We start from the raw sequence: 24,472 nt of genomic DNA, 5'->3' as shown, positions 1-24,472 counted from the left end.
TACCCCAATGTTCATCGCAGCACTGTTTCTAATAGCCAGGACATGGAAGCAACCTAGATGTCCATCAGCAGATGAATGGATAAGCAAGCTGTGGTACATATACACAATGGAGTATTACTCAGCCATTAAAAAGAATACATTTGAATCAGTTCTAATGAGGTGGATGAAACTGGAGCCTATTATACAGAGTGAAGTAAGCCAGAAAGAAAAACACCAATACAGTATACTAACACATATATATGGAATTTAGAAAGATGGTAACAATAACCCTGTGTAGGAGACAGCAAAAGAGACAATGATGTATAGATCAGTCTTATGGACTCTGTGGAAGAGGGAGAGGGTGGGGAGATTTGGGAGAATGGCATTGAAACATGTATAATATCATGTAAGAAAGGAGTTGCCAGTCCAGGTTCGATGCATGATACTGGATGCTTGGGGCTGGTGCACTGGGATGACCCAGAGGGAGGGTATGGGGAGGGAGGAAGGAGGAGGGTTCAGGATGGGGAACACAGGTATACCTGTGGCGGATTCATTTCCATATTTGGCAAAACTAATACAATATTGTAAAGTTTAAAAATAAAATAAAATAAAATAAAAATTAAAAAACACATATAAAGCAAAATATACATATCCTATTGTGGTCCTTAGATGTATTTACTTTGTCCCTATATGATAATAAAGGATTAAAGGTATTAAAGTTGTACAGTGTCTTACCTATATCAGGCAACTTATATATTTATATCTGATTGCATACCACCTCTACAAGACTTCCAGAAATAAGCATTAGTATAATTTTATTCAAGTTAAAAAAAAGTTGTTGTTAGCTATAAAATTATCAATTACAGCCGATGAGATAACAAAGATATTCTTTATTCATTTTATTGGGGGCACAATAATTTTCCAAAAGATTTCAGAGCTAATGACCTTAAACAGTTGTCCCCATACTTTTTGGCATCAGGAAATGGTTCCATGGAGGAATGGAATGAGGAATGAGGGTGGGGAAGACAAGGAGAGGATTCTTTCAGGATAATTCAAGTGCATTACATTTCTTGTGGACTTTATTTCTCATGTTATTACATTAGTTCCATCTCAGATTATTGGGCATTAGATCCTGGAGGTTGGGGATCCCTGACCTTAAGGATAGTTATATTTGTCCTTTATACAACTCTGTATTTCACCCTGTTTTGCAAGACAGGATTATAAGCATGCCAAATATATATAAGCATGCCAAAGTCCTAGTTGCTAAATTTTTATTAAAAAAATCAAATAATTAGAATGAAGGTTTTCATCTTTTCAATTAATATAAACAGTTTATTCCTAAGATATATTTTCTTTCAGAAATATCCCATAAAATGAGTCAGTATATTTTTGAAAAAGATACATGGATATGTTTTTCAGTCTCAGTTGAAAGTACTTGAAGGACAAGCATTTAAAACTGGTCTTAGATGAACTTTTTCCACATCAAATTTGGAAGATCACTAAGAATAGATACAACATTCATTTGGATAAGAATATTTCTAAATGAAAATGTGCTTCTAAAGTGAAAATATCTTTTTGCCTTATACTTGGTAAATCTATGATATCATGGACAAAATTAAAAAAAATCTTTCAAGGTAGTATATTAAAAGCAACTTTATGAGTTAGGTAATTCAAGTATTTTTATTCCCATTGTTCAGATAAGCTAACAGTATGTTAAGTGTTTAATTATATCCCCAGGTTTTAACTCGATGTCCTTGCACATCATGTGCGCTAGACATTGTTATCTCTGTTATTTGCTTCTGCAAGGCTTTATAGTACGAGTGGAGAACTGTACAGGAAGCTACTTTGTCTTGTTTTTTCTTTCTTACTTAACAGAGATACCTTCCTCTATCCCCCATTGCCTTGTAAATGGAATGAGGCTTCTACTTTCACAAAGTAATCACAGAACTGCAATCAAGGAGTGATGAACATTACTACATTTAAAGACCTTCAGGATTATAAAGTAAGGAGGATTAAAGAGGAGAAATTAAGGCCTAAAAGAAACCAGAAATCTCTTTGCTAAATTACAGATTCAGGGAAAAAAGTTCTCTGTCCCTAAAACTACCAATTCCTTCCCAGCTGCTTTTAACTTTAAACTTATCTAAGCCATTTTAAACATAAAAACACATAGAATTAAAACAGTAACCATGTTTTCCTGTTTGTTTAATTTTCTTTTGCCCTTAAGAATTTCTTTTTTATCTCACAAGCACAACTGCATATTCAAAAGTATGCTTGTTACATAGGAGTGATGTGAAAACATACAAGCTATTGATTGATTTGAAAATATTAAGTGATATAATAGATTCTTCATTTATATAGTTAAACACATACTAAATTGGTTGTTTTAAAACCTATTACATTAAAGTGTTAATGTTGCATTAATTTTCGTATGATCTTTACATATGGTCAATTCTTGAGCAGGATGAAAAGGCAGAATAATCAATTATTACAGAAACCCAGAAATTGAAAGTGCTCCCAATCAGTAACTATGACTCTGAGGTCAGCATGAAATTACACATTGTAGGCATTAGCTAGGGAGTGGTGGTTGATATTTATCTTGAACACTGGCTATGTTAGTGCCTAAAGAAATCACCTTTTGCTTATTTCTCTGGGTGAGGTGCTGACAATTATCTTGGCTTGTATATTTTGGGGCATAAGAGCAGAGAAGCATCTGCTTTTGCTGCTCATAGTAATATGAAGGGACAGTGTCCTTAAGCAGTAGTATAAGGCTGGTGTAATGGTTGGAATCTCTAAAAAAAGCCGGGGGGTGGAGGGAGATAATAGAAGGTTGGTAAAGAGTTATTCATTTTTACTATACACTGAGTGGAGGAGGGCATGACAACCCACTCCAGTATTCTTGCCTGGAGAATCCCATGTACAGAGGAGCCTGGTGGGTTACAGTCCATAGGATTGCAAAGAGTTGGACTTGACTGGAGCGACTTGGCACGCACAGCACACATACACTGAGCAAGCAAGGTGCTAATTTTATGTGAATGGGAGATAAATATCCAGGGGTGAATCAACTTTCAGACAGCTCATTTTCTGTCAACTCCTTCTTAGAAAGGCTCTATCGGTATTGGATATGATCATATATTTTTGCAAAATTTGCTAAAGTGTTTTGTATTCATCTTTTTAAATAACAGCTCCCTTTCCCCATATTGTACAGACTTCCATCATTCTCCACTTGTACCTTTCTGTGAACATACTCCATGAATTTGTAAATTAAGATAATCACTTCTGATTATTCCAGGAGGTGTATAGACTTTATATCCTTATACGATTTGAACTCTTCTCTCTTTGCAGCTTTGCACGGCTTCTTCAACAACCATGGACTTTCTGGAAAAGCAAGAATAACTGAAATAAACTGGTGCTGTACTTGTCATTCAGAATGTACCTTGGACACGGACTGTCAAAAGCTTTTGCCGCTTGTCCTTCACCATCAGTGGTGGGCCTTTCTCTCTAAGGGGGTGAGGTGCAGCAGCATCTGTAGCGCAGCCCTGAAATATTCTGTGAATAAAGTGATGGTGTGCAAACATAATCCTTAGGCCCAACAGTGGCTCATGAGTGTCCCTTCTAAGTTACATCAGTGAAGGCAGTTTTTTTTATAGGAATCTGCAAGAGATACTTAGCTTTCTGTGTGAGACTAGTAATCAGGGGATCAGAGATACAAAGACAAATTCACACTATGAGAGATCAACCAGGGAGAGATACTGAATCTGGAGCACAGTGAATGAGCTAAGGACCAGGTGGACACTGAGGGTCCTCTGGAGTTCTCCAGGCCACAATTAAATAAACTCATAACTATGCCCCCATATTTATATTGTGACATTTATTTGCATATTTACAGTCTGGTGACACCCTGTCTCTTCTTGTCAGCTTAACCATCAGGCATGTGTTGAAGTGTTAGTAGATCAGTCGTGTCTGATTCTTTGTGACCTCGTTGACTGGGGCTCGCCAGGCTCTTCTGTCCATGGGATTCTCCAGGCAAGAATAATGGAGTGGGTTGCCATTTCCTTCTCCAGGAGCCATCATGCATCATAACCCCCAAAACACAAGAAGCCAAAGAGAATTACTACTACAAGGCCATTCAAAGAGGTGAGTCAAAATTGAATTAATAAGATATAGTGAGGTCAATAGACAGACTCTGAAATTAGTTTTGTACAACCTGAATCTAGAAGCTGATTGTTCACTAATGCCAAGTTTTTAAGTTACTAAATATTTTAGAATAATGAACTTTCAAATATGTGTATGGCTAATCACAAGAACTTGTAAATATATTTCCTTGCATGGTAAAGGGGGCTTTGTAAATGTGATTAAATTAAAGGATCTTGAGACAGAGATTATATTGGATTATTCAGGTGGGTCCAAGGTAATCACAGGGGTTTTTATAAGAGGAATGGAGGAAGGTCAGGGTCAGAGAAAAAGAAGTTACAACATAAACAGAGATTGGGATGATATAATTTGCTGGAAGAGAGGTAAAAGCTAAGGATGGGTAACTTCTAAAAACTGAAAAGGGCAATGAAAGGGACTTCCCCACACACATAGCTTCCAGAAAGAATGCCGTCTACCAACACCTTGATCCTGCCTTCCATTTCACTCATTAGGACCTCTGACTTCCAGAGCTTTAAGATAAATGTGATGTTTTAAGACACTAAATTAATTGTAATTTGTTACAGTAGCTATCAGATTAACACAGCAGTTGTACAATCTAGGATTATCATTGGTTTAAATAGTGGGTATTCCATCTCATACTTCATAGGTGCTTTTTCTCATTCATTTAAGTATTTTACTTTTTTTTAAAAGAATTATAGCTAATAGTTCAAAGCAATTGTAAATGATTAGTAGAAAACAAAAGTGACTAATATGCTCAGAAACATTAAAAGGCATTTTTTAAAAATTTAAAGTACACTATAGAATTGAACATATATATAAATATATTACACTGTATAAAACAATGTTAAAAAATACAGAACAATATGATCCCACATATATTAAGATTTATACTCAAATAAAGAATGTATAATTTTGCAATTGACCTATTCTTCTACTTAAATAAATTACAAATTATTTCATTTTAAAATTTAAATGACTGAAAGAAAATAAGTGCAATGAAAAAAGATTCATTAACAGAAATGCTTTTATTTGCATTTCTTTGATAATGAGTGATGTTGAGCATCTTTTCATGTGTTTGTTAGCCATCTGTATGTCTTCTTTGGAGAAATGTCTTATCAGAGAAATGCAAATCAAAACCACTATGAGGTACCATTTCACGCCAGTCAGAATGGCTGCGATCCAAAAGTCTACAAGTAGTAAATGCTGGAGAGGGTGTGGAAAAAAGGGAACCCTCTTACACTGTTGGCAGGAATGCAAACTAGTACAGACACTATGGAGAACAGTGTGGAGATTCCTTAAAAAACTGGAAATAGACCTGCCTTATGATCCAACAATCCCACTGCTGGGCATACACACTGAGGAAACCAGAAGGGAAAGAGACATGTGTACCCCAATGTTCATCGCAGCACTGTTTCTAATAGCCAGGACATGGAAGCAACTAGATGTCCATCAGCAGAGGAATGGATAAGAAAGCTGTGGTACATATACACAATAGAGTATTACTCAGCCATTAAAAAGAACACATTTGAATCAGTTCTAATGAGGTGGATGAAACTGGAGCCTATTATACAGAGTGAAGTAAGCCAGAAAGAAAAACACTAATACAGTATACTAACACATATATATGGAATTTAGAAAGATGGTAACAATAACCCTGTGTACGAGACAGCAAAAGAGACACTGATGTATAGAACAGTCTTATGGACTCTGTGGGAGAGGGAGAGGATGGGAAGATTTGGGAGAATGGCATTGAAACATGTAAAATATCATGTATGAAATGAGTTACCAGTCCAAGTTTAATGCACGATACAGGATGCTTGGGGCTAGTGCACTGGGATGACCCAGAGGGAGGGTATGGGGAGGGAAGAGGGAGGAGGGTTCAGGATGGGGAACACATGTATACCTGTGGCAGATTCATTTTGATATTTGGCAAAACTAATACAATTTTGTAAACTTTAAAAATAAAATAAAATTTAAAAAAAAAAGAAATGCTTTTAAATATCAGGATCATTTTATACATACATAAATAAATACATATACATATATAAAATTGGAAAAGAGCAAAGGAATCAAAAGCAAACAAATAAAAAAGCAAAAATAAAAATAAGAAAGCTCCAGATTCATGGAAACATCTATCTCTATTAAAACCATAATGTATTATAGTGGGATTTCAGGGCAGGTTCTCAATTTGTTGTGCTTCGAATTCTGATGCCTTTAGACTTTTAACAAAGAAGAAAATGTATTTGAGAAGGTCAGGAAAAAAGGGTTGTTTTCTCTTCAGATAAAAAAAAATACAATAAATACTTCAAATTGATCTACCATGGGCACAAAGATATGATATTTTTCTGAAGAAGTTGCAATATCAGTGAGCATAGTAAATAAACTTCCAGAATGAAGGTGAACTGTCAGAGTCCTCTTTGACCAAAGCTTTACTGATGTGCTATTTAAAACTGTGCTCTTTTTCATAGGCAGCCAGTTTTAAAGTGAAGCATGATGTAAGAATTAACTCCCTTAATTTGAAATGGTTTTAGTCAGTTTATAAGATCAGTTTAATTGGCCCTTCTTTACTGGCATTTTTAAGATTTTGCCCTGCTTTCTGAATCTTCAAATCCAAATAAATACCCAGACTAAATTTAGCTAATCTCACTCTTTGGCATTCTAATATCTTCTCCTCCAAAATTATTCTCTTCTGCTATTAATTCAAATTATTGAGCCCCAAAACATCATCTTTGTTAGGTGTTTCAATCATATACGTTGTTTACTCATTTCAACCTTGCTTTTAACACTCAATGGTCCATGGGAGTCTTTCCCATTCTTATTATTCATTTCAAGCTGCACTTGATGGCCCATTTTAAAAACATCTCAGACTTGATGCCTACCACATTAGTTCTAATTAAGCACATTTTCTTTCAGCCTGATTTGTTTTACATTTCTTAATATCATGGCAAAGCATCAGAAAATCCTCAACATGTAACCTGATAATCCTGGTCACTATGTGTAATGGATTTTTCTCTCACAGGCAACAGATGGAATAAGCAGATTGTGACTATTATATATTATTTTTAAGCGAAGTATGCCAAGGTATCTGCCCATTTTAGAGACTGGCACACATCTATAAGCAATATCTACAAATCCCCTGTTTGAATCCTTTTGCCTGGAAACCATTTTGGCATTTTCATTCTGTTTTATTCTGCAAATATAAAAGGACTTGTTCATCAACATGCCAAATAACATAAGTGTCACAGAAGCTCATTATGCGGAGGGGGGGGGGGTTCACTATTTCTACCATGAGAAAAGTTATAAAAAGGTCTGAATAGCTTTTTTATCTCTTCAACCATCCCCCTCTTACACTCACACAAACATCTTCTAGGTGAGTTCCAGACCACATTTTCAAAGGTTCAGCTAAAGATAGCATATATATATAGATACAGACACACACACATATATAAATTTTTTTTTTAGTACTTCTCAAGGATTTCCCTGATGGCTCAACAAGTAAAAAATCCACCTGCAATGCAGGAGACCCAGGTTTGATTCCTGGATGGGAAAGAGATCCTGGAGAAGGAAATGGTAGTCCACTTCAGTATTCTTGCCTGAACAATCTCATGGACGGAGGACCCTGACAGGGTACAGTCCAAAGGGCTGCAGAGTGGGACACAACTGGGCAACTAAGCACACAGGTACTTCTCAAAGTATATAATATAGGACCTTCCGCCTGCCAAAGTGAAAAAGTGTTAGTCGCGCAGTTGTATCTTTGTGACCCCATGGACTCTTTGTGACTCTGTGGACTGTAGCCTGCTAGACTCCTCTGTCTGGGATTCTCCAGGCAAGAATACTAGAGTGCGTAGTCATTCCCTTCTCTAGAGATTTTTCCCCACTTAAAGATGATACTTGAGTCTCCTTCTTTGCTAGCAGATTCTTTACCATCTGAAACATCAGGGAAGCCCTTACATCTAGCAGGCACTCAGTAAATATTTGCTGTGTAAAGCCATTTAGGAAGAAATATTAAGACAATGAAGCAATAATGATTTTTAGACTTTTTAAAAATGTATTTGAAATTACAAAAATAATTAATGCCTAGTATAAAAAAATACACAAGCAAAAAAAAAAGGATAAAATAAAAATGCCTTCATTTTTAGGGCAACAAAATATTATGCAAGATAATTCCAAAAAGACAGTCCCTAAATGATTTTTCAAAGTTATCATGGCAAGTTTTAAAAAGTATAAATCATTTATAAGAAATATACAAGTAAATTTAATTACAAAGTTTAACATGAAGGCTTCTATGGCCTCTTCATTTTGATGGTGAAACAAACGAGTCTGTAACTGAGAAACTCACAGTGTGGGAGGAGAGTCAGACACCGAGAAATGGTCTTACAGTCAGAAACACAAAGTGCCATGGTAAGCACAGCTAAATAAACCAACGCACAGCTGCGCCACTGTTCTCTTTAGTGTGAGAGTCTCTACTACTAGTGCCTCTCCTTCAGAAATAAACCCATGTCTACTTTGAATTCCTCTATATATTTATCTGAAATTGGAACTACAGCCGAAGGATAACATCATTCTCCTAGTTTCACTGCCTCTTTATGCAAACATTTGCCCTCCACCAGCTCATGAAGAAATAGATTTTCAAACATGAAACACAACAGATTTTCTAAGACCTTTTTGGACACTGTAAGAAAAATACCATGACTAACTAGTAAGACTGAGCAGATAGGAGGATATCTTATCATGCTAATATTTGTTACGCCTTAGTAACAGATTTTAAACAGAGTGAAAAGATATGCTAAAAAGAACATCAGTCACTAACATTTATGGAAATTACTACAAACCATACATGTAAAGAAATCTGTCTCTCGGAAACACCACAAACCACTCAGGTAATTAGGTATCACTTAATACAATCTCTTTCATGCTGTTTACATTAAAATAATGGAACACCTGCAAGGGTTTATTTTACTTTAAATGGACACATTTGTATCAGCCAGAGTTGACCAAATTGACTTATTAGAGTTTTACAAGAATAAGACTATTTGACATTAAAAAAAACTAATCAAAATGACCAAGAAAGTTATAACAACTTTTGATAATTAAAATTGCTTCAGTTATTTACTCAACAAATAGTTACTGAAGACCAATTATCCACCAGGCACTATTAAGCAGTTGAAATCTGTGAAATAAAGTTCCTGATATCATGGGGCTTATATCCTAGTGACAAGAGAAAAACAGGTAGAGAATATGTAAAAAGAAAAATAAAACAGGAAAAGGAGATGGGAAGAAACTGTCAGCATTTTGAGTTGGTGCTAGGAGATCTTAGTAGGAGATAGTGATAGTTTGGATGATTTGAGGAGCTGTAGAAAGGAGGAAAAGTAGTTCAAATCTAGAAGAACTAACAGAATATTATTAATATAACCATATGCTAGTAAACACTGAGAAAGGAGAAGTCAAAGATGACTCCCACTTGATAATATCAAGGTTATTGAAGAATTGGAGTTGAAACTGAGAGAAGAAAGAGGGGATCCATCCTAAGGACAGAGGGTTTAAAGGGATTCTTGAAGAGTTTACATGTGTTCCTGTACTGACAGTAAATTAGTATTTTATTCCTATCTGGGACGTCTGGTGAGTTAAAGATATATGTGCTAGCTGCTTTCATCATGGAACAAAAGAACAGTAACTGTGTGGAGATGGAGGTGCATAAACTTAAAAAATTCTCTTAACAGGGATTATAAATGCTTCTCATGGAGTTGCTGTGAGCCATTCATGTAAGAGAAAAGTTATATTTGTCAGGTCTTGTCTAAGGGGATTTCACAGGGAGGCATAAAACCTTAGTAGAAAGAAAATGATGGTATCACCAGGATACAAGAAATAATGGAAAAAGTAACAAAATAGAAACTCTTGATCCTTGTTTAGTGAACAGCAGAAGAGAGATTCCTTTGGCTGAGGGCATGGAGTCTCCTTACCTATCTATGGCAAAATAATCATGGAAAAATAAGTCAGTGTCAAACAATGCAGGACAATGCAGACTGTACTTACTATGTCAGGAGGATTCTTCTTTTTTTCCTTTCTTCTCTTTCCTTTTAAAGTTGCCAAACCTGAAAGGGCCAAAAACAGAAGTTAGGAAGGTGGCTTATGGGACCAGAGGAAGAGCCTAAATGAGAAAAAAGGAAGGTGATCATGCTCTCCTTATTCAACTGCTGACTTCATACCTGGAGCACGCTGAAACCAGGGACAGAAAAAGCATTAGCTTTCAGTTAAGTTAGCAATTCTAATTTTGATCTAAGATTGGGCATTTTAATTAACAAAGTAAGGAACTATAAACAAATTATCTAAGAGAAAGATGATAAAATGTATATATATATACATGTATATGTATATTCAATGAGGAAACTTTTGAATTTTGATTCTACTTCCTTATATGTCTATTTTTGTATCAGTGTTAAGAAAATTTAATAAGCTATTACTCATCTTTAACATGATTTTTAAAAAACTTACTGAATAGGATGGGATCAATGATTTTAAACTTGTGCAGTGTTTCAACTGATAATAATTCCACAAGCTAATTAAAAGCCCTTTCCATTTTATTGCAGCTTTTCTGTATCTTGTCCACTGGGATAGACCAAGAGAACCTAAAAAAATGTTTTATTAAAGAAAGACAAGAGAGCAGCCAAGATGACAGGCAAGGACCCTAAGTTTCTCTCCTCTCATGAGCACACCAAAATTACAGCAATCTGCAGAGGACCCATTGTTTAAAAAAAAAAAAAACAAAACACTGAAACCTACCAGAAAAGATCTTCCACAACTAAAGACATAAAGAAAGAACCACAAGACCAGAAGGAGGGATAGACTGTTGATATGATTAAATCCCAAATGCCTGAGGTGGGTGAACTACAAACTGGAGAATAATTATATTACAGAAATTCTCCCACATGAGTCTGAGTTTCATGTCAGGCCCTCTAGCCTGGAGGTCCAGGACAGGAAGAGGAGCTCCCAGAGCATTTGGCTCTGAAGGCCAGTGGGACTTGGTTGTAGAAGCTCCGCAGAATTGGGAGAAATAGAGACTTAACTCTTGAAGGGCACACTCAGACTCTCACATGCACCAGGACCAAGGGCAAAAGCAGTAATTTCCTAGGAGCTTGGGCCAGACCAAGCTGCTTATCATGCCCCAAGACATGACCCAGATGACTTCATAGGTAAAGCATTTAAAGAAGAGTTAACACCTATATTTCTGAAAATATCAAAAAATATAGAGGAAGGAACACTTTCAAACTCATTGTATGCAGTCACTCTATCACCCTGATATGAGAATCAGCCAAAGATATCACACGACAAAGAAAAGTACAGGCCAATATCACTGATGAACATAGATGCAAAAATCCTCAACAAAATACTAGCAAATTGAATGCAACAATACACTTAAAGGATCATACTCCATGATCAGGTGGGATTTATCCCAGGGATGAAAGAATTTTTTAATATCTGCAAATCAATGTGATATGGCAATATTACCAAATTGAAAGATAAAAGCCATATGGTCATCTCAATGGATGCAGAAAGAGCTTTTGCTAAGATACAACATTCATTTATGATAAAAACTCTTTATAAACAGAACCTACCTCAAAGTATAGACAAACCCATAGTTAACATCACACTCAATGGTGAAAATCTGAAAGCATTTTGTCTAACATCTGGAACAATACAAGGGTATCTACTCTTACTTTTATTCAACATAGTTTTGGAGATGGCATAGAGCAAAGGAAAACCTCCTACATTGTTGGTGGAAATGTAAATTAGTACATTTTGGAGAACATACAGAGAACAGTATAGAAACAAACAGTTTAAAACTAGAACTAGAGTTGCCATATGATCCTTCCATCCCACTCCTGGGCAGATATCTGGAGAAAAGACACATGCACCTCAATGTTCATTACAGTGCTATTCACAGTAGTGAAGACATAGAAGAAACTTAAATGTCCACTGACAGGTGAATGGATAAAGAAGATGCTGTACATATATAGAAAGAGTGGAATACTTCTCAGTCATAAAAAATGACATGATGCCATTTGTAGCAACATAGATGGACCTAGAGATGATCAGACAAAGTGAAGTAAGACAGATAAAAGACAAAGAGCATGTGATATCACTTATAGGTGGAATCTAAAAATGTATATAAATAAACTTATTTATAAAACAGAAATGAACTCACAGACACAGAAAACAAACTTATAGTTACCAAAGAGGATACAGGGGAGAGGGGTAAATTAGGAGTTTGGGATTAAAAATACACACCACTATATATAAAAAAGATGAACAATAGAGACCTACTGTATAGTACAGGGAACTACATTCAATGTATTGTAATAACCTATAATGGGAAAAATCCTGAAAAAAAAATGTATGTGTGTATGTGTGTGCATGTAACTGAATCACTTTGCTATATACCTTAAACTAACACAGCATTGTAAGTTAACTGTGCTAAAATTTTAAAAAGTTAAAAAAAATACATGAAAACAAACAAAAAAATTAGGAAAAGATAATCAAGGATTGAATTGATAATAAAAGAATGATATTCAACCCCCTATCCCCCCAAAAAGAAAGGCAAATTACTTGTCCAAAATTGTCTAATAATTTAATAAAATGTTACCATATCAAATAATTTAACAAAACCTAGTAATTTAACAAAATCATTATCTACTAATTTAACGGAACACCAAATAAGCAACTTAGTTCACTGTGATCAAGTTTGTTCTTAGTCAACTCACTAAATCCTTTACTAAAATTGTTCACATATAAATAACAATTCTATTATTTTATTCAAAAATATAAATTTAATATAAAGGCTTTTGTTCAGAAATAGGTCCCTAAAGCCATTTATTATATAATAAGCTATGTACTTCCTAATTTTGAAAAGTAAACATTTTCAAATATTTTAATTTAGTATTTCTATGGATACATCTCTCAATTTTCTAAGGCTATTGATCTCAACATGAGCTTCATATTAGAATCATTTGAAGAACTTTAAAAATGCTCCTGCCAAACATGGTTCAAATATTCTGGAGTGGGGACCTAGTAATTATCTACTTTTGTAGGAAAAACCAGCTTAAAACTTGAGGGCTTAAAACAACAAGCATTTATTTGATTTTCATTAGATCATTTGGCCTGAAATTAGCTGGGCAATTATTCTGCTGGAACTGAAAGTCAAATACTTGCTGAGAAAAAGATTCTTCCAGACTCTGAGAAAGATACAGAATTCAAGACCAGGGGAAAAAATGTAGGGAGAGGTACACTGCTAAATATCTTGTATCTCTCTGTTTTCTATTTTTACAAATAGAAATTTTTTTTCTATTGTAAAAATTTTCTATGATTTTACAAAGAATATTTTTAAGCAAATAGTTTTATCTCCCAAAATATTTTATTATGAATATGTTCAAATATACAGAAAACTTGAAGAATAATAAAACAAACCATATATCCATAATTAAAAAATTAACATTTTGCCATATGATTTACTGAAAGATTGGAAAGTAACTCACAGGCATTTCACCCCTAAACATGTAAGCATGCATCTCATAAAAACAACCATAATACGATTATGTACCTCAAAAAATGTACAGTAATTCTCTAATATCAGGAAAAAAAAACCCCACAGAGAATCAAGATATTAATATGCAAAGTAACTGTCTAGTTACCACAGCTTAAACTTAGACTGTAACAATTTAAACTCAATATGGACAACTAAGTGATATGAAAACTTGGGTTTGTACTTATTTCAAATGATCTAAGAGACTTAGAACTCCTACACAGAGAAGAACTCCTACACACACACACAAAATAATGGACACAGAATAAGAAGACAAATGATTTAATATTACCATGGATGGCTTTTCTAAGACCTAAGAGAATGAATATGATTATTTTCATGAAATATTAAATCCAAAATCTTGGGCCATGACAATCTCTCTAGAAAAGTTCACATAATAATAGATATTTGTGAGCCATTGCATTTTGATTTTATAGATACTTTCCTACTTAGACCTCTATGTTTTTCTCATTTGAATATCACAAGCAAAGAGCTTGTTTCTGGTATCAACTACACTAACAGAATACAGTATTTTGTAGGTTTGATAATTAGATAATTAGGTTTGTAAGAGATAAGCACTTGTATAACTAGAATGTCAACAATGATGAGTAGGTTATCTATTTTGCTCTTGAGAGGCAAATTTTACTTGTTATAAAATACCATTTTATCATATTTCTAGGTAATATCAAATTCTTTATATGAAGAACTGAAGAATTCATATTTTTATTTGGTTATTATGATTTTCATCAGATATATTTTTGTAACATGGCTTGGATAACTAAAATAGTAGCAACAACTGATTCATTTTGACCCAACTTTTTGTTCTTTGATACAGATGGCTTCATTATAGAGGAATAGACAAACAATATAGACATTTCTTTCTGTGCACCTCTTACACATGGAAAAAACCAGATAAACCAAATATATGCTTGCTCCATTCCTCCATTTACTATATTAAAGGATTACTACTACTACTACTACTAAGTTGCTTCAGTCGTGTCTGACTCTGTGTGACCCCATAGATGGCAGCCCACCAGGCTCCCCCGTCCCTGGGATTCTCCAGGCAAGAACACTGGAGTGGGTTGCCATTTCCTTCTCCAATGCATGAAAGTGAAAAGTGAAAGTGAAGTCACTCAGTCGTGTCCAACCCTCAACGACCCCATGGACTGCAGCCTTCAGGCTAATCTGTCCATGGGATTTTCCAGGCAAGAGTACTGGAGTGGGGTGCCATTGCCTTCTCCTAAAGGATTACTGGCACATACCAAATGGTTATTCCCCCTGAGTACATATATGTTCATGTTTTCATGGGTTTTCCACAACTGTATAAGACCTCATTGGATCATTTACTCTAAAAGGTAGAAATGTAAATAAATAATTGTTAATATTTAAAATCAATGAAAATATACTCTGTTTTAACAGACATTGTCTGCTAAAGCTGAAAGGAAATAAAGAGAAACCTCATTTTTTTTCTTCTATATTTACTTTGGGAAAGTTTATAAAATTTTATTTCATGGAAAAAATTAAAACACCTTTTCCAAAATACATTTTGATAATTATCAAAAATGTTATATATTTCATAAAGGGCTTACAGTAGTTTCCAAAGAAATAATCATTTGAATTTTAAAATATAAATCATCTTTCTGGGAAGCTTTGTTAGATGATTGTGTCTTGTCTGATATTTCCCTGGTAAACTTACTTATAAAGGAGGTAAAAACACATTTTAAGAAGAAGCAAACAAAAATATAATTCCATCTTTATCAAATAAAATTAATTTAGGGGAATTTGTAAGTTTTCATGGAACTATATCATGGAGAAACATGTAAAGGAAATGAATATTGAATAAGTAGTGTGACAAATGTATTTTAGTGAGTCCATTGTAGAGACTGCAGAATATAAAGTATTTATGAAATATATAAATATACATATTAAATATGTAAATTTTTAAATAATTTTTAAAATGCATTTATACTTGACTAGAGAAAAGGGAACTTAAGGATGAGGCAAATATCAAATATTTTATACATGTGTGCATATATATGTAAAGTATTTGATATATTTATACATATACACTTACATATACACATACATACATATAACTGGTAGATCACATTGACACACCCAACTAATAACCAGACTTTATCTAACAACTTTTGCCCTGTACCTTAGCTGTTTTCTCCCTCATTGATTCTGAGCTAGCCTTGAGATTTTGTTTAGCTAACAGAATATAATAGTAGATTACTCCGATGGCTCAGTGGGTAAAGAATCCACCTGCAATACAGGAGACACAGGCAACATGAGTTGAATCCCAGGGTCAGGAAGATCCACTAAAGGAGAAAATGACAACTCACTCCAGTATTCTTGCCTGGGGAATCCCACGGACAGAAGAGTCTGGCAAGCTACAGTCCATGCGGGCACAAAGAGTCGGACACAACTCAGCACATGGCACACACAAGATATTGTGAGAGTGATGGTGTGCTAGATTTTAGCTTGTACAACTTTTATTTATGCCCTTGAATCTCTGAATCTACCATGAAAACAAGCTTAGGGAAGAGGAAAGATCAAGTGAAAGAAACAAGTCATCTCAGCTGAGCTCATGCTGGACCAGTCAGGTACCAAACAAGCTGCCAGTAAACCTCAGAAGCGTAAGTCTAGCCAAGAGCGGAGAAGGCAATGGCAGTGGGGACTCCAGTACTCTTGCCTGGAAAATCCCATGGATGGAGGAGCCTGGTGGGCTGCTGTCTATGGGGTCGCACAGAGTCGGACACGACTGAGCGACTTCACTTTCACTTTTCACTTACATGCATTGGAGAAGGAAATGGCAACCCACTCCAGTGTTCTTGCCTGGAGAATCCCAGGGATGGGGGAGCCTGGTGGGCTGCCTTCTATGGGGTCGCACAGAATCGGACACAACTGAAGTGACTTAGCAGCAGCAGCAGCAGCCAAGAGCATCAAGACTGGCTCGATAAACATCCATTCAACAAATCCTGTATTCATGACAAGATGAAAAGCAATAAATAGTTGTTATTTTAAGCCACTAAGTTTGGGGGTAGTTTGTACTATGACAGTATTATTGTAATAGGTGATATACAGCAAATATGTAATTTGTTATACAGACCAGGAGTTTTGAGAATGAAAGGGACTGCTATCAATGATTATACTGCAAAAGCAGGTATAAATTAGCCTTGCCCAAGTATAAATAAGCATATAGTCATCTTATTTACATAGCATTCAGTATCAGACATTATCCAAATTTTCTTTTTTAACTTATGACATATACGTATTGTTTATTGGGGTATAGGGTTATAAAAAATCTAGAAAATGAAATGCAAACTTATCACCACCTTTAATAATATGTGCATTCATTCTTCAGCTATAAAAGAGAGAAACACAACTCAAAATGATTTACAAAATAAAGAGATTTATAATCTCACATAAAGAGTTAAGGTTAATTGGTTTATTGACTCAACAATATCACTAAAGAAAAAAACCACAAAAATAAACAAACAAAACCCTTTAAGCTGTTTTCATTACAATCTTCCTTATCTAAATAAATGGAATTATCATATGTCTTGGTTTCATAACATTTTACCCTTTCTCTCATTTTATTCATCAGCAAATCCTGATGTATTAACCTTTGAAACACATACAAAATCTGACTATATTTTACTAGATCCATTATCATCTTGACCTAAAATACCATCCTCTCCTGCTGAATTATTGCAATAGCCTCCTAATCTGTTTCTCTAGTTATATGTCTCTACAGTCTACTCTTAACTTAGAGTGATCCTTTCATACCGTAAATCAGATCATGCCACATCTCTGCTGACAGTCCTCCACTCTCTGTCCATTTAATTTAAAATTACAATGTTCTAATGCTGCGCTGTCTATTTCAGTAGCCACTAGCCATGTACAGCTATTGATAACTTTTTATGTGCCTGCTTCAAATGATGGTTCACTTTAAGTATAAAATATACTTTGGATTTGAGAAAATTAGTATGACAAAAAAGAATGCAAAATATCTCATTAATAGCTTATATGTTGATTTCATTAAGATAATCAAGTAAGATATCTTATATTATTCTGCATGTGTTGGATTAAATAAAATACATTGCTAAGTTAATTTGCTTTTATTTTACTTTCTTATGTGGCTACTTTAAACTGTAAAATTATATATGTTTGGCAGTATATTTCTGTTTGACTGCCTATATGAGAGGACATGAAAAGCCACTCTGAGTTAATCTCTTACTATATCCCTTCCCTTTGTTCACTGTGCTCAAAAAACTGTTGTAGTATACTTTTGTGACCCTCCTGCTGCTAAGTCACTTCAGTTGTGTCCGACTCTGTGCAACCCCATAGACAGCAGCCCACCAGGCTTCCCCGTCCCTCGGATTCTCCAAGCAAGAACACTGGAGTGGGTTGCCATTTCCTTCTCCAATGCATGAAAGTAAAAAGTGAAAGTGAAGTCGCTCAGTTGTGTTCGACTCTGTGCGACCCCATGGACTGCCACCTACCAGGCTCCTCCGTCAATGGAATTTTCCAGGCAAGAGTACCGAGAGGGGTGCCATTGCCTTCTGCCACAGAAACATCAGACATGCACCTATTTTTAGGGGCAATTTTAAGTTTTGTGTAAACAAATAAAATTTGAAATCCTCTCAAGGAAAATAATACAACATTATTAACATAAAATATGGTAAAAGTAAGTATTTGTTAGAATTAATAAAAGAACTATAATTCCTAAGAAGGTGAAAAATACCACAAATATGAAAAATTCTAGATGCTACAGCAATAAGACAATATTATGGACATTGTAATTAATAACATTATTTTGTCTCTGGTCTTTCACCTTTAGGTTATAACTCATAAAGTATCAGTTCCATGAGCCACAGAATTGTTTATTGGAAGTTATTCCTATGAAGGTGTGGCTAGCCACAACATAACCATAAGTGGAAGTTAATTGAGTATATACCACCAAAATTATATCATATGCAATCATTTTAAATGTATCTTCTGTCCATCTTCTATTTAGCTGGTTTTCCAAAAATGCCTGTGTCACCTGGACACAACCAGATTAAAAGTAGGGGTATACTAGAGGGGAATTTAAAGTTAAGAGACAGTGAGTGACCTTATCCAATTGAAGCTAGCAAAAATCTAATTTTTGAAACTTTTACAAAAACATAGGACACATGATCATATTGCTAGTTTCATAGTAAATACTTCCCATGAGGTTTTTGGATAGACAGTGTCTTTACCTCCTAGGAAATAGATCCTAAATATTCATTGGAAGGACTGATGCTGAAGCTAAAACTCCAATACTTTGGCAACCTGATGTGAAGAACTGACTCATTGGAAAAGATCCTGATACTGGGAAAGATTAAAGGCGAGAGGAGAAGTGGATGATAGAGGATGAGATGGTTGGATGGCATCACTGACTCAATGGACATGAGTTTGAGCAGGCTTTGAGTTTTGGTGATGGACAGGGAAGTCTGGCATGCTGCAGTCCATGTGGTCACAAAGAGTGACATGCAACTGAGCAACTGAACTGAACTGAACTTCCTTCAGTTCAGTTCAGTTCAGTTCAGTCGCTCAGTCGTGTCTAACTCTTTGTGACCCCATGAATCGCAGCACGCCAGGCCTCCCTGTCCATCACCAACTTCTGGAGTTCACTCAGACTCACGTCATCATATCACACCCTTCTCCTCCTGCCCCCAGTCCCTCCCAGCATCACAGTCTTTTCCAATGAGTCAACTCTTCGCATGAGGTGGCCAAAGTACTGGAGTTTCAGCTTCAGCATCATTCCTTCCAAAGAAATCCCAGGGCTGATCTCCTTCAGAATGGACTGGTTGGCTCTCCTTACAGTCCAAGGGACTCTCAAGAGTCTTCTCCAACACCTCAGTTCTAAAGCATCAATTCTTCGGCTCTCAGCTTTCTTCACAGTCCAACTCTCACATCCATACATGACCACTGGAAAAACCATAGCCTTGACTAGATGGACCTTTGTTGGCAAAGTAATGTCTCTGCTTTTGAATATGCTATCTAGGTCAGTCATAACTTTTCTTCCAAGGAGTAAGCGTCTTTTAATTTCATGGCTGCAGTCACCATCTGCAGTGATTTTGGAGCCCCCAAAAATAAAGTCTGATACTGTTTCCACTATTTCCCCATCTATTTGCCATGAAGTGATGGGACCAGATGCCATGATCTTCGTTTTCTGAATGTTGAGCTTTAAGCCAACTTTTTCACTCTCCTCTTTTACTTTCATCAAGAGGCTTTTTAGTTCCTCTTCACTTTCTGCCATAAGGGTGGTGTCATCTGCATATCTGAGGTGATTGATATTTCTCCCAGCAATCTTGATTCTAGCTTGTGCCTCTTCCAGCCCAGCGTTTCTCATGATGTACTCTGCATATAAGTTAAATAAGCAGGGTGACAATATACAGCCTTGACATATTCCTTTTCCTATTTGGAACCAGTCTGGTGTTCCACATCCCGTTCTAACTGTTGCTTCCTGACCTGCATACAGGTTTCTCAAGAGTCAGGTCAGGTGCTCTGGTATTCCCATCTCTTTCAGAATTTTCCACAGTTTATTATGATCCACACAGTCAAAGGCTTTGGCATAGTCAAATAAAGCCTTAAAAATCACCTTCCCAATGAGATTTACCATGGTCAACCTATTTAAAATCACAACCATCCACAGCTTCCTGATGTAACTTACTCTACTTCCCCCCTACCCTGAGATCTCTAGATAGTATAAAATTTGTTTTATTATGTCTTTTGTTGTTGCTGTTATTGTTGCTGCTTGATCTTCCCTAATGTTACTAGAATATAAATACCATAAGGACAAAATTTTTTATAATTTTTTTCCAAGACTGAATCATGTCTACAGCAGAGAAACTACTCAATAAATGTGTATTCAATAAATGAAGAAGCTAGAGTCTTTTATCTTTCTGCACTTCCAACCTCATTGGTCTTCAGAATTTTCTCTTATATTTGTAAGATAAGGCAGCAGACAACATCTCTTCAAACTGGGAACTGAATAAGGACAAGGAATTATTCCCTTTTGGTTCTCCTTTGCATTTTTCTACCTCATTATTACTTGCTTTAGCATTGGCCATTTTCTTCATTATGCTTTCCCATCATTATCTTTAATTTTCCTTTCCTATCACTGTATCTTAAATGCTTGAGTTATTTTTCCTTCTTTTCTTTTTTGTGGGTCTATGTGTGAGATTATGCATTTCCTTTGAGATTTATTTAGCTGTCCATACACTTTTGTATGTCAGGCTTCAACTGTGATTGTCTTTAAAGAGTGCAATTTGTCACTGAACACTCTCTGTAGCATCTGAGTTGCTTAGGAGACAGTTTCGTGATTTGTTTTGATAGAGTTTATAGATGCATAGCCTTTGCTCTGCTTCATTTTGTACTCCAAGGCCAAATATGCCTATTACTCCAGGTATCTCTTGACTTCTTACTTTTGCATTCCAATCCCCTATGATGAAAAGGATATCTTTTTTTGGTATTAGTTCTAGAAGGTCTTCATAGAACCATTCAATTTCAGGTTATTTGGTATTAGTGGTTGGGACATAGACTTGGATTACTGTGATGTTGGATGGTTTGCTTGGGAATGAACTGAGATCATTCTGTCATTTTTGAGGTTGCACCCAAGTACTATATTTCATATTCTTTTGCTGACTCTGAGGACTACTCTCCAGTTTTTATAAAGGTTGCTTGCCCATGGTAGTAGATATAATGGTCATTTGAATTAATTAAGTTAAATAAACAGGGTGACAATATACAGCCTTGACGAACTCCTTTTCCTATTTGGAACCAGTCTATTGTTCCATGTCCAGTTCTAACTGTTGCTTCCTGACCTGCATACGAATTTCTCAAGAGGCAGATCAGGTGGTCTGGTATTCCAATCTCTTTCAGAATTTTACACAGTTTATTGTGATCCACACAGTCAAAGGCTTTGGTATAGTCAATAAAGCAGAAATAGGTGTTTTTCTGGAACTCTCTTGCTTTTTCCATGATCCAGCAGATGTTGGCAATTTGATCTCTGGTTCCTCTGCCTTTTCTAAAACCGGCTTGAACATCAGGAAGTTCACGGTTCACATATTGCTGAAGCCTGGCTTGGAGAATTTTGAGCCTCTTGATGAAAGTGAAAGTGGAGAGTGAAAAAGTTGGCTTAAAGCTCAACATTCAGAAAATGAAGATCATGGCATCCGGTCCCACCACTTCATGGGAAATAGATGGGGAAACAGTGGAAACAGTGTCAGACTTTATTTTTCTGGGCTCCAAAATCACTACAGATGGTGACTGCAGCCATGAAATTAAAAGATGCTTACTCCTTGGAAGGAAAGTTATGACCAACCTAGATAGCATATTCAAAAGCAGAGACATTACTTTGCCAACAAAGGTTCATCTAGTCAAGGCTATGGTTTTTCCTGTGGTCATGTATGGATGTGAGAGTTGGACTGTGAAGAAAGTTCAGCACCGAAGAATTGATGCTTTTGAACTGTGGTGTTGGAGAAGACTCTTGAGAGTCCCTTGGACTGCAAGGAGATCCAACCAGTCCATTCTGAAGGAGATCAGCCCTGGGATTTCTTTGGAAGGAATGATGCTAAAGCTGAAACTCCAGTACTTTGGCCACCTCATGTGAAGAGTTGACTCATTGGAAAAGACTCTGATGCTGGGAGGGATTAGGGGCAGGAGGAGAAGGGGATGACAGAGGATGAGATGGCTGGATGGCATCACTGACTCGATGGACGTGAGTCTGGGTGAACTCCAGGAATTGGAGATGGACAGGGAGGCCTGGCATGCTGCGATTCAAGGGGTCACAAAGGGTCGGACACGACTGAGCGACTGATCTGATCTGATCTTATCTGATCTGATTCCTATCCATTTTAGTTTACTGATCCCTAAAATGTAGATATTCAGTCTTGTTATCTCCTGCTTGACCGCATCCAATATACCTTGATTCATTGACCTAACATTCCAGGTACCTATGCGATATTGTTCTTTACAGCATTGGACTTTACTTTCACCACCAGACATATCCACAACTGAGCATCATTTCTGCTTTGGCCCAGCCTCTACATTCTTTCTGGAGCTATTTCTCCACTCTTCCCTGGTAGCATATTGGACATCTTCTGGTCTGGGAGGCTCATCTTCTGGTGTCATATCTTTCTGCCTTTTCATACTGTTTATGGGGTTCACAAAACAAGAATACTGGAGTGATGTGCCATTCCCTCCTCCAGTGGTCATGTACAGATATGAGAGTTGGGCCATAAAGAAGGCCAAATGCCAAAGAATTGATGCTTTCAAATTTTGGTGCTGCAGAAGATTCTTGAGAATCCCTTGGACTGCAAGGAGATCAAACCAGCCAATTCTAATTGGAATCAACCCTGAATATTCATTGGAAGGACTGATGCTGAAACTTAAGCTCCAATACTTTGGCCACCTAATACAAAGAGACGACTCATTGGAAAAGACCCTGATGCTGGGAAGGATTGAGGGCAGGAGAAGAAGGAGGTGACAGAAGATGAGATGATTGGATAGCATCACAGACTCAATGGACAAGTTTGAGCAAGCTCATGGAGATGGTGAAGGACACTGAAGCCTGGCGTGCTGCAGTCCATGGGGTTGGAGATGGTGAAGGACAGTGAAGCCTGGCGTGCTGCAGTCCATGGGGTTGCAAAGAGTCAGACACAACTTAGAGACTGAACAACAATAATAGATGAACTGGAAATTTTTTTTTTTTTCTGTATTTTTCAGGTGTATAGGTTTATTACATTGTGATCAGAGAACATGATCAACTATTCCTATTTTTAGAATATTTTAGAGGTTGGTTCTTTTGTGGCCTAATAAATGGAAGTTTATCATGAATGCTCTACCTATAGTCATATTTTACAAATATTGCTGCATTTCTTGACAAAATTCTTGACATAATTTATTACAGTTAGAAAAAAAATTGTGTTTATTCTATTAGTTCTACTAAGGTATACATTCAAATAACCCTACCTACAACTAGATATCACTAAACCAGATGAAACTGTTGAAACTGGCATGACTTGAAAATTAGAATGTTTTAATTGCACTATAAAATAATTCATTTAACATCTTATTATAAGTAAAAATAGTTAAATTAAGAGATTTCTTCTGTTTGTCATCTAGGAATACAAGAAAGAAAAATAAATAAAATTTATTTACTTAATATTTTACTATAAATTCATTCATATAGAAGAATGAAAAATGTTTCTACCTGTATCACATCTACTGGAATACTATGAAAATTGTCACTAGATTCATTCAACATGTAGATTTAAACATTAAGTAAGAGTGTGTAATGACTTCCGTGTAACTGATTTGGTGCAAGTTTGGTCCAAAGAATAAATTGGGGAAAGGGCCATTGGAATGTTTCTTTTCCTTTTCCCATAAAATGTAATTTATTTATCACAAAAATATATCAGAATGTCCTGGGTAGATTTAAGATTATCATACATATAATTCAATAGTTGAAATTTTAAAATTCATATAGAAACCTAGAAAAATTCATTTTTCTCTATTTCTTTAACCATAAATTTGACCTAATGTCTCAGTCTTTCTGATACAGCTTTTTGTAAATATTGTATTATATCTTATCTATTTCTGAAAAGGTAAAGCTAAAACAAAGAATCTTTCTGTAGTATTTTTCTTTTTCTAGCAGGACAGGCTAATTTTCTCTGAATTCCTACTGCATTAAAATGTGATATCAAGATGTAATAGATGCTGGTGGGA

The 24,472-nt window shown here is 35.8% G+C and overlaps 1 long non-coding RNA gene across 1 annotated transcript; it reads left to right on the top strand.

Moving 5' to 3' along the window:
• The first annotated feature begins 1,852 nt into the window (after positions 1 to 1,852).
• On the top strand, positions 1,853 to 3,553 carry LOC123333109. Its single transcript, XR_006550261.2, has 2 exons — positions 1,853 to 1,981; positions 3,322 to 3,553. It is a non-coding gene; the product is annotated as an uncharacterized LOC123333109 (long non-coding RNA).
• Positions 3,554 to 24,472: the final 20,919 nt, after the last annotated feature.

Source organism: Bubalus bubalis, chromosome 4 (assembly GCF_019923935.1).
Source record: "Bubalus bubalis isolate 160015118507 breed Murrah chromosome 4, NDDB_SH_1, whole genome shotgun sequence".
Classification (NCBI taxonomy): Eukaryota; Metazoa; Chordata; class Mammalia; order Artiodactyla; family Bovidae; genus Bubalus; species Bubalus bubalis.
This window is presented reverse-complemented; position numbering and strand designations above follow the sequence as displayed.